The sequence below is a fragment of the Urocitellus parryii genome, chromosome 2 (genome assembly GCF_045843805.1).
Source record: "Urocitellus parryii isolate mUroPar1 chromosome 2, mUroPar1.hap1, whole genome shotgun sequence".
In the NCBI taxonomy this organism is placed as follows: domain Eukaryota; kingdom Metazoa; phylum Chordata; class Mammalia; order Rodentia; family Sciuridae; genus Urocitellus; species Urocitellus parryii.
This window is the reverse complement of record NC_135532.1, coordinates 109,171,033-109,186,729: the sequence shown is the minus strand read 5'-3', so window position 1 is coordinate 109,186,729 and position 15,697 is coordinate 109,171,033.

Genomic DNA, 15,697 nt, shown 5'->3' with positions numbered 1-15,697 from the left:
CCCATCCACCGGTACCCCAGTTGGAGCCCACTGCAGAGAACCCCTCCTCCAAGGGGAAGCACCCCGGGGGCCGGCTCCTATCCTGGGCCGCGCACCTAAGCATCTCGGCGACCCTGGCGGCCCCCTGAGTTCTTGATTTTATTCCCCAAATCATCCTCTTCAGCCTCCCTTCTCCGCCTCCTGGTCTTTCCTTCTCCTTTCAGGGCGGATCAGATTGCCCGCGGCCTCGCGGTGCCTAGCGGTCTGCGAGCGGGCGGTGAGTGGGGACAGGGACACTGGAGCCAGGGCAGAGGTGACGCGGGCACAGAGTCGGGCCGCGGAGCTTTGCGGGGCGGGCGGCGCAGAGTCCCTGGCTGCGGCTCGGCAGATGTTCAGCCGCTGCACCGGCAGGTGGGTGCCAAGTTTGGTTTCTGCGGTGCACACACCGAGGGCTGGATGGCAGTGACACACAGCCCTGGGACCGTGGTGCCCGAGCGCCCCCTGGATCTCAGTGCGGGGCAGCCGCCCTGCTGGAGACTTTCTTTCGGAGGGACTCACTCCGCCCTGGGACAGGCGCTCTCTAGGGGTAGCGGCACTCCACCTGGCCTCTCTTTGGCATGCGACAGGTCCCGCTCGCGGGGTCTTCTGGTGGCTCTCACAGGTGATGCGTGGCTGCAGTCCCCCTACCTCCACCCCACTAGGGCCAGCCGCTCTCTAGTAAAAGGGTTTAGGGTCACTTCTTTATGTGGCTACCAGAAAGGAGGATAAGGGAGAGACCCTGTCACACTGTCATTCAGACAAGCCTGGAAGATGTAATTTATTTGGAGTCGTGTTTCCATTCTTTCTACAAAATAAATAATTTATATTTCTGGACTTCGATTCTTGTGTAATCTGTACTCTGCCCCCACCACACATACTTTATTAAGATTCGGTACTGTTTGTGCTTTTCGGTGTTTTAATTTTTTTTTTATTGGTGCATTACCTTTATACATAATAGTGGGATTCCTTGGTATGTATTTATACATACACATAGTACAATAATATGATTTGGTCAGTTTCACTCCCCAGTACTTCCCCCTTCCCACTCTTCCTTCCCAGACCCACTTCCTGGACTCCATTGTTCAGCAATAGTTTTTAATTTTATATCGCATAATCAAAGTTGGAGCCACCAAAGCAGATTCAGGTGAAGAAAATATTGGGTATGGTTGATTTCCCACTCACTAAAAGGGACATAAAGTCAATATTTCAGATTGCATGTGTCTCTAGTAGACATAGGCAATCTTCTATCTACTTGACAACATGTTTAATAATGAATCATCAGCACCATTTCCATTAAATTTGAAAAGAAATAGGAATGTTCATTTCACCATCAATGTGACATTATGCATTTCAGTGCCTAGGAAATCAGGTAGACCGTCTACATTATTCTAAACAGAAAAAGAAGACAGAAAAGAGCCACTGTTATTCACATATGTGGTTGTATTCTTTGTGAATGTTGCTGATACACAGACAAAACCATTCTTATCAGACCCAGACAAAACTGAAATAGGAAAACAGGGAAGAGAGATGACTCCTGCCTTCTTCTCTAAGATAAGTACTTTTTCAAGGACCTTCTAAAAGGCTCACAAGAGATTATGTCTTCCAAAAGTCTCCATGTTTTGCAAGGCTTCATTTATCTAATGTTTTCTGTAACAAAGTTTAAATTTTACATTCTTTAAGATTGATCTAATGCAGACAAGATGCTCACCCCAGAACATTTGCCCAGCAAGGCTCATCCTTCTGTGAGCTGATGCCAACCCCAGCCTAGGTCCTCAAAACCAAGGAACTGTGTCTATAAGTACCTTTCTAACACATTTCTCCCTTTTTGCCTTTGAGAACTTGCCTTTGTAATCTCCCTGAAGAGGTCCACAGTTGACTGTGGGATTCATATTCCCATGGCGTTCCTCTATTATTCCACAATAAATAGCATTATTCTTGGAGATTCTCTCTCTGATTGTTATTCAAGTCAATACTTACACTTCAAAAGAAACAAAGCTATTTGGAAAAGTAAGAAATTTAGCAAACTGACCAACAACATTTAATTTTAGCCTGTATTTTTAAAAAATATTTATTTTCTAGGTGTAGATGGACACAACACAATGCTTTTTTATTTTATTTTTTAATGTGGTGCTGAGGATCGAACCCGGGTCCCAACCGCACTAGGTGAGTGCTCTATCTCTGAGCCACGATCCCAACCCTAGCCTGTATTTTTAAAATCCTTGTCAGGTTATCAACAAATATTCAAATATGCAGGACCTATTTTTAAAAGATTCGAAACTATCTACCAGGAAAGGAAATGCTTTTAACAGTATTATAAAAATTTGGTAAAAGTATGGATGAAAATATATTTATAACTCTTTGTGAAGATTTCATCTCTCTCTAAAACAATCTATAAATTTAATATAGAATCAACAGAATATTATTTTTAATGATTTAACTGTTTGATTCATATGGAAAACGAACACTTGAGAGTATAGGAAGATTTTTAAAAACAAATTAGGTGTAGGATTTTCCATATATTAGAAAATTTTATAAAGCTCTAAAGACAATGGAGTAGACCTATGACCAGCTAGGTCAATGAAACTGAAGAGTCTGAGACTCAAGAATAAATGGAAATCTGACACTTCAAAGCCAAAGGTAAAGCTGGGGAAGAAATTTTTAATAGCTCATGCTTGGACATAAAGATATTTATTTTGAAAAAAATATAATATAGTTCTGTTTTTTGTTGTCTTAACTCCCATAGAGAGTCTAAGTGATTTACTAATTTAAATATGTTGTGTGTAAATGTAAAAGTAACCAGCACCCTGACCAACTACATTTAATCTTAGTCTATAGAAAATGTTAAATTGACTCTAGATGCCTAGAAAAAATTTTAAAACCCTATTCAGGTTACCAAGAAATAATAAAATATACAGGATTTGAAGGTCTCTGAAAATTTGTGCACAATGCAATTGAGAATGCATTTTAAAGCATGATTTAAAAACCAAACTTCATTAAGTAATAAATATTTTAAACATTTGCATTCAAAATGGATGCAAAGTGAGCACATAATTAATAAAATATGCTAACATTTCTACAACTCTAATAAGTGATTTTCAAAATCAACAATTTAGTTTGAAGATAAAGGCTAAAAGCCAATTCCCATAAAGAGAAATGCAAAACATTAAGCACAGTTAAATGCTCAGCCATGCTAATTAACAGAGAAAGGCAAATTTAAATAAAATATTTTATGAACTGTATTAATTTTAAAAGTATAACAATAGTATGTGTTGCTAATTTTTGTAAAATTATATTCTGGGTTCCATGGTTTGAATATGTCTCCTAAAGTTCATGGGAATCCTAGCTGCTCTGAGAATTCTGTTAATACTCAAGATAACTTGCAAGACATAATATTATATATAGCACAATAGCTTCCAAAGTCCACTATGCAAAGGAAAGTCTGGGATGCCCATTGTCTTATTTGTACATTGGCACACTATAGTTAAGGTGGTGATCAGGTGGCCACTTTGTGCACTTACAGCTTGTTTACAAGAGAAAGCTCAAAATGGAGTGAGTGATGTTAAAGCATGTCACATTGATTTTAATTGAATACCCACTTAGGTTTACAAGAAGCTTAACCTGGCAAACACATATCCAAATACCCTTACTTTGCAAATTGGACAGAATTCATTACACAGCATCTGGTATGTATCTTGCCCACCTCTGACAATGTTTTAGGTATTGACAACTTGGAAAGATAAACTCCAAACCACCCTGGGGGAAACTTGCCTATGGGCGCAGGTAATAAATCTGTCTTACCTGGATTTATAGACAAGGAGGTGATCACCTTTCCTTGACCATGAAGGACAGTGGTCATCAGACAATACGGATTGCCAAGGTGTCACAAAGAAATAGGAGAGACTATTCTGGGGATGCAATGTAGAAATCATATGGGTCATGGAGAATGACAGTGGCTTACAGAGAATTAGTGGTGACTCCCATATCTGCTGCTGTGCAGAACATGATTTCTTTGCTTGAGAAATTAGCATCTTTCTGGGAACTACCATACAGTTCTGAATTTAGCTAACACCTTTGTTAGTATTTCCCCAGTCATGGACTCCAAAATCAAAATTCTCTCATGTGGAAAAGACAACAGTGGACCGTTCAGGTGTCTGCACAATGACATACATAGATATACAATCTGCCATGGAATGGGGTCCTAGAACATGACCCTCTTTTCTACCTATCAATCAATTTGTAGTGATCTGCTATTTTCTTTGTTCTGTCTTACCCTTTGCATGTAGAAGATAATTCTTGGCTCAGGCAGGGAGCTTTCCAATTAAAATTTGACCAAGAAAATATATCCTAACACACTCCAAGTGGAAACATGAATTAGTAAAACTGTTTTATGGAAACAGCTGGTAACACTTTATAGTGTTCATTTAGTTATTGGAATTTATCCTGCAACACATGGTCCCAACTGTTCAAATGAAAATCTGTTGATGTTTACAGTATGATTGTTTGTAATCCAGGAAATTGGAAACAGCTCTAAGTCTATTCATAAGGATTTAGTCATATAATCTATGATAGATATGTGATCATATAACAAGTTAAATTTTATACAGTACAGATAGTTTTTGTTTTAGCATATACATATGTGTGTATCTGTGTATGTATATGTATGTATGCATATAGTATGATGTGATTTTTGTAAATAAGTCCTAACAATATAGAAACAAACCACTATAGGAATATAGACCAAATTATAATTGTTCATGTTCTGTTGCATAATTCTATATGCATACATGTTTCTAAAGAAAACTTGTTATCATTGCAAGAAAAAAAGGATTTTCTTTAACTATGTATACAGAATATTTCTGTTTTAATCCCTGTTCTCTTGCTAATGACATAGTACAAGCCACAAAGAAAAATAGTTTATTTTGACTGCTTGGTTCTGGAGACACAAGTCAAGGGGTCACACCTGGGATGGCCCCTTGCTGGCACCGTTCCCAGGATGGTGCTGTTGGGGGAAGTAGAACCTCTGGGAGGTGGGGGCCTAGTGGGAGGCCCATAGGTCATTGGAAGCCTGCCCTCAAAGGGGATCATGGGATCCTGGTCTCTTCCTTTTCCTCTTTTCTCCTGTCCATGAGATGAGTGTTTTTGTTTTTTTCTTCCTCCATCAAAACAATGGGGCCAATTGATCATTGACCAGAATCTCCAAAACTGGAAGACAATATAAGTCTTTTCTTGTTATAAAGTGATAAAAACAGGTATTTTGTTATAATAAAGGAAAGCTGACTAACAGATAATATCTATCTACATAAATTCTGCTTCTGGGAATATATACCATAGATATAAATGCACAGTTGCACAATAAATACATTTTTTTCTTATTGTTTGTAATAGCAGAAATTTTGAAGAAATTTAAATTTTCATAAGTTGATTGTTAATTGTTAAATTGTTAAAAAAATATGGAGCAGCCATTCGAAAGATAAAGTTTATATGAACTTAAAGGCAATCAATCAGAAGATTTCTAACAAGGAAAAATGGATGCACGAATATACACATAGGTAATATTCTCATTTTATTATAATATACACATATTATCTTGTGTATGCTTAGAATGTTTTCTGGAAGAAACAAATATCTGATATCAGTTGTTGTCTATGAAAGATAAGAAATGGGATTGGCATTGAAAGGATCCATCCAACTGAGAGAAATAATCAGTAGGTAACTGCTCCAACCTTCTTTAACAATTCCTTATAAACATTCTTTAAACACCTCAAAAGTATTTTAATCTTTTTATTTCATAATCTAATTTTTCTTTTTCTTCTTTGCAGTTAGCTTTATATTGATATTTAATGACAGTTATCTATTTGAGAATAGGTGACTATTCTCAATATGCCTGCCATACCCATTATTTCTAGTTCTTTGGTTATTATAAAGAATTTAGCAGCTACTATTCGATATAGCAGGATCATGGAGTAAGTGCTGGTATATGTTTAAGAGAGTTAGAAGTTTAGCTTTATGATTTGACAGAGAAATATTATAAAGGAATGCAATAGTAGTAGATATATATATATAAAATTCAATGAAGTATCTCCCACCTGAATTAATAAACAATCTAAAAGCAATTAAGTAAAGGAGATTTTACAATATGCACATCCAGTTTGGGGTGAAGATGAGACACACAACTTGCATAAATTCTGTTTTATTTTGATTCCAGATCTGTACAAAATTATTTTTAGAGGGAACACACATCCACCCCAGAGGCATAGAAGTATCATGAGTGTATTTGTGTCAGTTTCCTAAGGAATGTATTAAAGGGTTTTACATAATACATCACACCAACACTTCACTTAGTATGTATTGATTGATTACCAAACATGTGCTGTTACTACTCCATGCAGTGAGAATACAGGCATGGAAAAAAGCTAAAAGTCTCTTCCCCCAGGAGTTTACATTCTGGTGAGAATTTCTACCAAAATTTAATCCTCTTTAAAGCTCTTTCCTCCTTGAAAAATTCTACCTGCTAACTGTCGCTGCATTTCTCTCTCCTTTCTCCCCCATGAAGTTTCCTTACCAGAAGCCTGCATGCTCTACTTCCCCTTCCCTCCTCCCATGCTCTGGGACCACACAACATCACTTCCCCACTAGAGAGACACATGTGTTTCCTTTTCAGTCCATGGTTTTGTTGGGCAATAGTAGCTTGCACAGACCACAGCTCTCCTTTCTATAAACACAATGCTCATAAAAAAAAAAAAAATCTTCAAGAGCTCTATTTATCTCATGAGACATCCAATGACAGAATATTTTGTGAAATGAATTCTTCCTCTATTCATTACACTCACTAAAATATCTAACTCCCTTGCAACTAATGTTTTTATTACTCATGGCAAGGTCACATATGAATCTCCATTCATAATCCACAAAACTTTGGATGAGCCAAAATATACAAATAAAACATATCCCCATCTCAAAACCCAGGGACTCAGTTTTGAAATAATTTTATGTTAAAAAAACATACTAAAATATCCATTTGTGCCTTTTGATTTTACCAAACCTACCACCATAACTACTTTTTTTTTCATAAACAAGAAAGCATTGTCTCATGAATTTTTTTTTCTGTCCTCTTTCTCCACTCCCCTACCCTTCCTCACAGGTCAATATTGCAGAACTTTGATATGATCCAAAGGCAGGAAGCCACAGTGGTTAAAGCACAGAGGGAGTTGTATGCTTGAGGAAACCAGTCTACTTGAGATCAAGTTCCGGTGGCACATCTCACTAGTCATTGGAACCTAGTGATGGGCATATATTTATTTTCTCTGCACCTCAGTTTCTAATTCTGTTATAGTACCTGTCCTACGCATCTTTTTATGTAATTAAATGGATTAATCTCTCTCTCTAAGCTCTATGTTGTGGAAGTGACAATTTAAGGACAGGGATGGTAAGTAATGGAATGGCCAAGTTCTGATACAACATATCTGTCATAAAAATGATTTCTTTGGGTGTCTTGGCCTCTCAACTTTCTTCATGTTTCTGTGAGGACTTAAGAACTTTTTTAAAAAAGTAAACAAAGGAATACTTAACAAGTCTACTGAAGTTCTGTCCCAAGAATCTAGTTGCACCCTGTTATGGTTTGGATGTAAGGTGTCCCCCAAAAGCTCATGCGTGAGACAACTGTGGGAAGGTTCAGAGGGGAAATGATGGGAGGTGAGAGCCATAACCCAGTGAATCAGTCCCCTGATGGGATTAACTGAGTGGTAGCTGAAGGCAGGAAGGGTGTGGGTGGGTGGGGGGGTCACTGAGGGTGCGTTTGAGGCGTATATGTTATATTTGGCAAGTGGAGTCTCTTCTGTTTCCTGATCATCATGTGAGCAGCTTCCTCCACCACACTCTTCTACCATGATATTCTGCCTCACCTTAAGCTCTGAGGAATGGAGCCTACTGTTCATGGACTGAGACCTCTGAAACCCCAAGGCCCCAAATAAATTTTTCCTCCTCTAAAATTGCTCCTGTTGGGTCTTTCTGTCACAGCAATGAAAAAGCTGACTAGGAAACACCCTAAAACTATAAGATTAGGGAAGAAGTAAGGTCGATATTCCAGAGCAACCCTGCCAATTCTGACTTGAATTATTTTTTCACCGCAGCAACTTCACTGATCCTGCACTGAACATTTGTGTCAATATTGATTTCCTCTCTTACGGAGCTCTAGTGAGCCGGCTATGTTAATACTCCTTTGAGAGTCCTCAGGCAAGCTCAACGGAAACACACTGCATCGGTGACTTTTAAATTTTCAATTTGGAGGAATGTTGGCCTAGTGATCTGTTATATTTCCAATTGTCTTTACTTTGCCTCATTGGAAGAAATGAATAAAAAGCAGCAAGTTTTAAAATTAGCAATAGATTACTTAAAGTGTCTTTTACAAAAGGAAGGATGGGATCCTTCTGAATGTGATGTGAAATTATATGTTCCTGCTATTCTGTAGTATTTTTTTTAAATTAGGAATTCTTTTAAGTCAATTTAAGTTCAATATTCAGTTCCAAGTAACACATAGTTACTTATACTGAGGGAATAACTATGTGTGTATTCAACGGTTTATACACAGGAACATTTTAGAATTCATGATTCACAAAAAAAGGTAAAATAATTATGATCTGGATATGAAATGTCCCCAAAAGCCAATGTATTAAGGTTTGGGCTGTGAGCCTGTGGCATTACTAGGAGGTGGTGTGACCTTTGGAAGAGGGTCCTAGATGGAGCAGGTAGATCACTGGAGTCAGGCCTCTAGAGGTTGTATTTTGTCCCTAGCCCCTTCCTTTCACTCTCTGTGCCACAAGGTGGGCACCTTTGCTCTGCTCTTCCCACTCATCTTGAGGTTCTGCCTCAGCACAAGTGCACAGTGATGGAGCCAAGTGATCATGGACTGAAACCTGTAAGAAGCTCAAATAACCTTTCTTCTTTTAAGCTGTTCTTCTCATGTATTTTGCAACAGCAGCAGAAATCGGACTAAAGCTATAATAATAGTACAACAGCGAAAGTATGTCTAGTCTTTGTAAGCTATAGCCATTTCTTTGTCAGCACTGAATTATGGCTTCAAAAATATTGATTATAACCAAAGTATTTTAATATCATGACAATATTATAGTACCTATAATAAAGATCCTAATTTTTTGTAATAACCCCCTCCCATGAATACACACAGAGACCTATATGCACACAAAAGGATTATTTCAACATATTAAGACTGGTTACTTTAGAAAAACAAGGATATAATTCATTTCTTATCTATATTTGCTTGCATTTCTCATTTTTATATAGATAAAATGTTTTTTGATAATAAAATATATTATTGTATATATGTTTATGTAATGATCTTCTAAATTTTTGACATTTTTAATTATTTGTAACAACTTAGTACACTAGCCAATATCTTCTGTGGATATAAAAAATAATAATATATTAGCCTTTTACTGCAAAGGCAAATCAATGTTTCATGTTTAGGCACAGCATATCTTCTTATTTAGAACCATTAGCATCATCAAACAAAAATAAAATCAGCTTGGTTAAGAACAAAGAGAGTCACATTTATTTGAAACAAACTAGGTTTGCAACCTGGAAGACACAAATTCAAGTAGCCTTACATTGTGTTCCCAGGTTAAAAGAAAGTGGCAGCTGTTTTAAAAATCTGAAACTGCAAGAAGTAGTTACCACTTTTGTTGGAGATTATGATTGACACCAGCAAAAGTGAAGTAGAAGTTATCTTGTAAAAAAGGGATGGGTACCCCTGAGTCTCTGTGCAGTTGGGAAAAGAGGTTCATCATACATAAGGCCAGTGAAGGTTAACAATGTTTCAGGAAACGGTGGTTTGGCCCAGTCCAAAAGTCACCTCACATGGTGAAGGACACGTCTGTATTGCAGTTCAAAAGTCAGTCTTCATAGGGATGCACCTGAAACATGATCCAACCATGGCCTCCCAGCTCCATTTTAAGTGCAATCTATTTTTTGACAGAATATCAAATTGTATGCATTCAGCTGAATTCTCTATGGTGAAAAATAAGGTTTATGAGATCTGAACGCTTGAAAATTATCAACATTTACAATTACCAATAGCTTCATCAAAGCATTTTCATAAGCAAATATGTTATCTTTTATATGATTAAATCCTAGAGTAATAGGAAGTAAAAAAATATTTAATTCTTCACATTGCAATTATCAACCAAAAAAGAACCAGGCTATAGTATAAACAAAGAAAGTGTTTATTCAGGAACAGTAATCATGATTCAGTTATCCAACCAAAAGGGATAAGGTGTGCTCAGACAAAGGACAGGAAAAGGGGAGCTTTTAAGGAATCCAGCAGAAAGATGCTCTGATCTTGATAGCAAGATTGAAATCTTTATGACTGGTTGGTAGGGGTTGCAGGTAGAAGGTTTCATAGTAGGATTGTTGCAAAGTAATGAGCAGAGTGTCTTGTGAGCTGTCAGCTCTGGAGAAGGAGGGGATTGCCTAGTCAATCACCCACAGCCAATTCATACTTCAAAGAGGCAGATTCAAGATGGAGTTTGTCTGGCTTTAAGCAAATTCCATAAAGGTTTATAAAACAAAAATCACCCTCAACAGTTGTACGTTAAAGAATATTACCCTATAAGCATGTATGACTACATGACCTGTGTGATTCCACATCATGTACAACCAGAAGAATGAGAAGTTATTCTCCATTTATGTAGGATGTGTTGAAGTGCATTCTACTGTCATGTATAGCCAATTAGAACAAATTAAAAAGAATGTCATTAATTGTACATAGTAGGATTATAATGAGTACCATTTTTCCTAATTTTCTGAGGCTGTTTTTGACCCTATTTTTTATTACCTGCTTTCTAAAAAGTCGAATACTAGAGCTGGATGTGGTGTCCTACACCTGTAGTCTCAACAACTCAGGAAGCTGAGGCAGGAGGATGGCAAGTTTGAGGCCAGCCTGGGGACCTTAGTGAAGCCCTAAGAAACTTAATGAGACCCTGTCTCAAAATAAAAAATAAAAAGGGCTGGAGATATGATCCAGGGGTCAAGCACCCCTGAGTTCAATCCCCAGTACCAAAGAGGAAAAAAAAAAAGAGTTTAATATTCGAAAAGTCCCGTCATCTGAATGATAGAACATGGTGTTCCAGTCCTAAGTAAAAGTAGATGAAGTATTCTAGCTCATTGCCCTTCATTTAGTTAGAAATAGAAAAGGCCATTCAGCAATGTCTCCGTTTTCTTTCTTACAGTTCTTTCTCTCCATCTTAAATCTAGTAGGTACAGTGCTCATAAAATCTTTTTTGCCAGAACCGTAGAGTGGAGATGAGAAGGAGGAAGTTAGTGGTGTCATCCTCTTACTCATGAATGTTCGGAAATACACGTTAAATGGCAGGTTTTAGGTCACTGGGGTCAGGTCTAGAGGCTGTGGCAGCTTTGTGGAGTGAGCCTGGTGTCCAGGACAATGACTCCTGGACTGTTCTAACGCTTCCTCCACCTACTTCAGCTTAGTGACCTTCCACTTCCCTTGAACCACACAAACAACCGCAATCTGGACTGCAATAAACAGTGATAGAGTGGAAAGGACAGGGGTCACAGATGCAGAAGGACGTGATTTTAGTGGGCTTGACACTTTCTCCTCATCTATTAAAAAAGAATAACAGTAGGTATCTTAGAGTAGGGTTGTTATTAGAGATTATATGTAAACTGACACTCGGTGTGCATTCTGTAAATGATAGTCTTAGTTGATATTGTTCTTATTACTTATCATCACCCAGAATTCAGAAATATGTAGATCATGAAATAATTTAGTTTCTCTGATAATAGCTTTTTTGAAAAATATTTTCTATTTGAATCCAAGGAATTCTAGCCCATCTCATTCCTTCTTCTAAATCTCATTTCAACTCCCTGTTCCCTTCTTTGAGTTATTCTTATAATATTTACATACCTATTTTCAATTTAAGTGTTCAATTTGGCTGGTCACAGTGGTGCACACCTGTAATTCCAGTGGCTCAGGAGGTTAGAGGATCACAAGTGCCAGGCCAGCCTCAGCAACTTAGCAAGGTCCTAAGCAACTTAGTGAGGCCCTAAGCAACTTAGCAAGACTCTATCTCAAAATTTCAAAAAAAAAGTAAATAAAAAGGGCTGGGGATGTGGCCCAGTGGCTAAGCATCCCTGGGTTCAATCCCTGGTACCAAAAATAAATAAATAAATAAATATTCAATTGGTCTTGCTTTGGCCCCTTCTTCTGCATAACATACCTCAGCCTGAACTGTTGAGTCCTGCTTTCCAGTCCTTCCATTTACCCCACCACCTTCTCTGTAGTTAAGTCATCACCACCCCTGTTTCCCTGGCCTGAAAACTGATACTCCCTTGTGCCTTCTCTTTTCCTTGGTCTATTAGGGACTCCTGTGGGTCTCTGTCCAACCCATGTCCTGCCTCTGTCTGTCCCTCCCCAGGGCCAGCCTGCACTGGCCACCTCAGCCAGCAGCAGCTCTCACCTGCACTGCAGCGGCCCCCTCCCTGCTTCTGCTCCCACCTCTCAGGATCCAGCCTAAGTCAGATCTGCCCACCCCACGGGTTCAAATCCTCCAGTTGTCATGATTACCACTTCCAGACCCCTCGCCATGGCCTTCAGGTGTGAGCCGACCTCTGTCTTCATCTCTCACCTGGGTTCTCTTCCTTCTCTGTGGCCCTGTCACCGACCTCTTTCTCTTTCTGTCCCTCGAGCACCCCAAGCTCACTGCCACCTCTGGGCCTCTGGGCGAGCTCCCTGTCTTCCTGGAATTCTCCCCACAATTTTATTGTGCTGTTTCCTTCTCAGAGTCCAGGAAGCTCGGAGGCCCCTCCTGAGAGAGGCTTTCCCTGACCTTCTGGAACCTCTGCTGCATGATCTTCTTCAATCTTCAGTTCTATTCAGAGTGGTGCTTTGTAAGTTTAAATATCTGTTATCATGTTTTTAAACCTTGAACCACTAAAATGCAAGCACCAGCAGGGTGGACAAGTTCACTGTCTGATTGTTACTGTATTTTCACCCTCTGGAGCCTGGTTTGGTAAATATTTGTTGGGTTAGTGAAGGAATGCAGGAAAGGGAAGTACAGACAGAAGTGTGGGAGGATGGACAGTCTCATGTCCAAATTCTGGTGATTCTTTAAAATTTTCACAATCCTTGTGACAAGCTGAGTTATCTTTGCTTCTCTCAGGGTTGGAGAGGGACCTTGTTCCCTTAACCAGAGATTTTTTTTTCCCACTGGAACAGGAAGAAGAGGATGAGACAAAAAATGGTATCACTGCTACTTTTAAGAGAAATTTGATTTAAAAAAATCTGAAGTCAGGTATTATTGATGCCCTATACTAATTCATGACTGAGTGCTTCTCTTTTTAAACTGTGGTGTGTTTTTAAAGAAGCCTGCTTTCCCTGACTGGGATCTTATTTACTTTGACAAAGTTAACATTTAACTGATCCCCAGTTGGAAGTAAGGACAGTGGGAGAGCCAGACGATGAGGGTACCAACTAGTGACTGAGGTCAGAGCCAACAGGGCAGAGTCATATTCACCACATTGAAGTTAAAACCTGACTTCAAATCCCCATATTTTACCTTTTATCTACATGAACTTGAACAGCAATAATAGAAAACACAAGTCTGCATCATCCTGGTTTTAAGCCAGTTTAAGCCCTGGGTCTGCTGTGTAAGCACTTTATGAGACAGGCAGGGATCCACAATTACTTCATCTTGTCACTCTTCATTTTTGTACTTGTGAAAAGGGCATACATATTTCATAAAGCGTAAAAGGATTAAATGAATCAATAATCTAGAAATCTCCCCACTATGCTTTTCGTGCATGGCATGTCTTGTTCTGTGAAAATGCAGCCTCATTACTTTTAAGAAGCTGTCATGTGGCCATGTCACTTCCAAGTGACAAGACTGTGCCGACTTCCAGTATATTGAAGTGCTCATGATGTAAGATGCCTGCATTTGTTTTTGAACCCAGGACCCTCTGGACCAGCTGTCCTTCCACCTACAGATTACCCAGGAGGCTTGCCTATGGGATAGTACAGTCCACAGCTGCCCAGCACCTTCTTCTTGTTCCAGCCAACTTGGTAGTACCCATCCTGTCCAGTATCAGCTTGCATGTATCCTCTGTTGAATCAGCTCACTCCCATTCCGTGGGTGCCACGACCATCTCCCATGCGTGGAAGACTTAGCTCAGTTACTCCACACAAATATGAATTATTTTCACATGAAGTATGACCACGGGGCGCCAGTAAAAGATAAAAGACTGGATATTGTGAATAAAGGAGGCAATCAGGGACACCAGAGCCCAGCTTCTGGGATGAGGAATGGTGGCGCTCATTGAAGAGGGACATTGAATATGAGAGGCTTTAGTGAATATTGTCTTTATAAAGGACTTAGGTTGACTTTTAAGATGGTCCGGATATCATCTGGAAGGAAAATAGAAAAAACAGGAGTAAAGAAAAGCTCTTGGTTGCTAGCTCAGTTACCTCGTTCCTGGCAGTAGTGGTGGCCGTCAGAGCAGGCAACAAAGAAGGACACTAAAAGCTTAGTCGTAAAGGGCTTCCACCTGTGATTTCCTTCTCCACTGCAAGTTTCATCAGCTACTTCACTCCCTTAAACACCTGTTTTCCAAATACAAACAGGTGTATCCCAAGCAATTGTAGCTGCCCACCATGTTCCTGAAGTCCCTATGAATTGATGATGGTCTATTTTCTTTCCATACAAATATTATGGAGCCATGCTGACACCTAGATCAGAAATGAGAGGAACAGGCAGATTCGGTGAACCAAATGCTATAAACTCCAAGAATTTACTGGAGACAAAACTTGTATTAAATTACTCTCTTTATAAAATAACTATAAAACACACATAGAGACATTAAAATGCTAGAGCAAACCTCTTCACTGTGTCAAAATTTAGGAATTTTATTCTTAATAGATTTGTTAGATCTTTTTTCATACTTGCAGGTAAATATAGGAATTTGTCCTTGCAAATCTGACATCTCCTAGACCATTTCTCTTTCTTTTAAAATGGTAGTTTTTAAGTTGTTCAAGTTAAAAAAATAGTTGCTCCCATTCTTCTATTATCCTGACAGAAGTTAAATAAAAGATAAAATGTTTTCACTTTTCTCTTCTTATATGTGTTTTGAGTTAAAAAAAATAACAAGAAGAATGAAATAAAAATGATATAAGCTTTGGAGTCAATGTGTTTCCAACTCTGGCTCTATCTTAGTAGTTCTGCAACCATGAACATATTTCTTAACCTGTTGGTGCTTCAATTTATCACAAATAAGATAGTGCTACCTATCCCTACCTTGTTGGGCAGCTATAAGAATTGATGATGTGTAATACAATGCCCAGCACATGGTACTGAATGGGTGACGGCTAGATTGAACGTTACCTAGTTGAAATGCCTCTTTGGTTGTAAGTGACAGGTGCATGCCCAGTAATTTTCCTCTATCTTCCCCAGACATCTGAGATCTCATGTATGGATTCTTAGGATTCCTTAGAGGAACTCTGTTCAATATAGCAGAATCATAATGTTTCTAAGTCTTGGCTTTGCCAATTAGTCTATTAACTTGTCAAAAGACTGCTTCTTAACCGTCATGATATCTGGGTAGAAATTGCCTATATTAAAGGGCTTTAGTTATCAGGATATTTTGTTCATCAAAG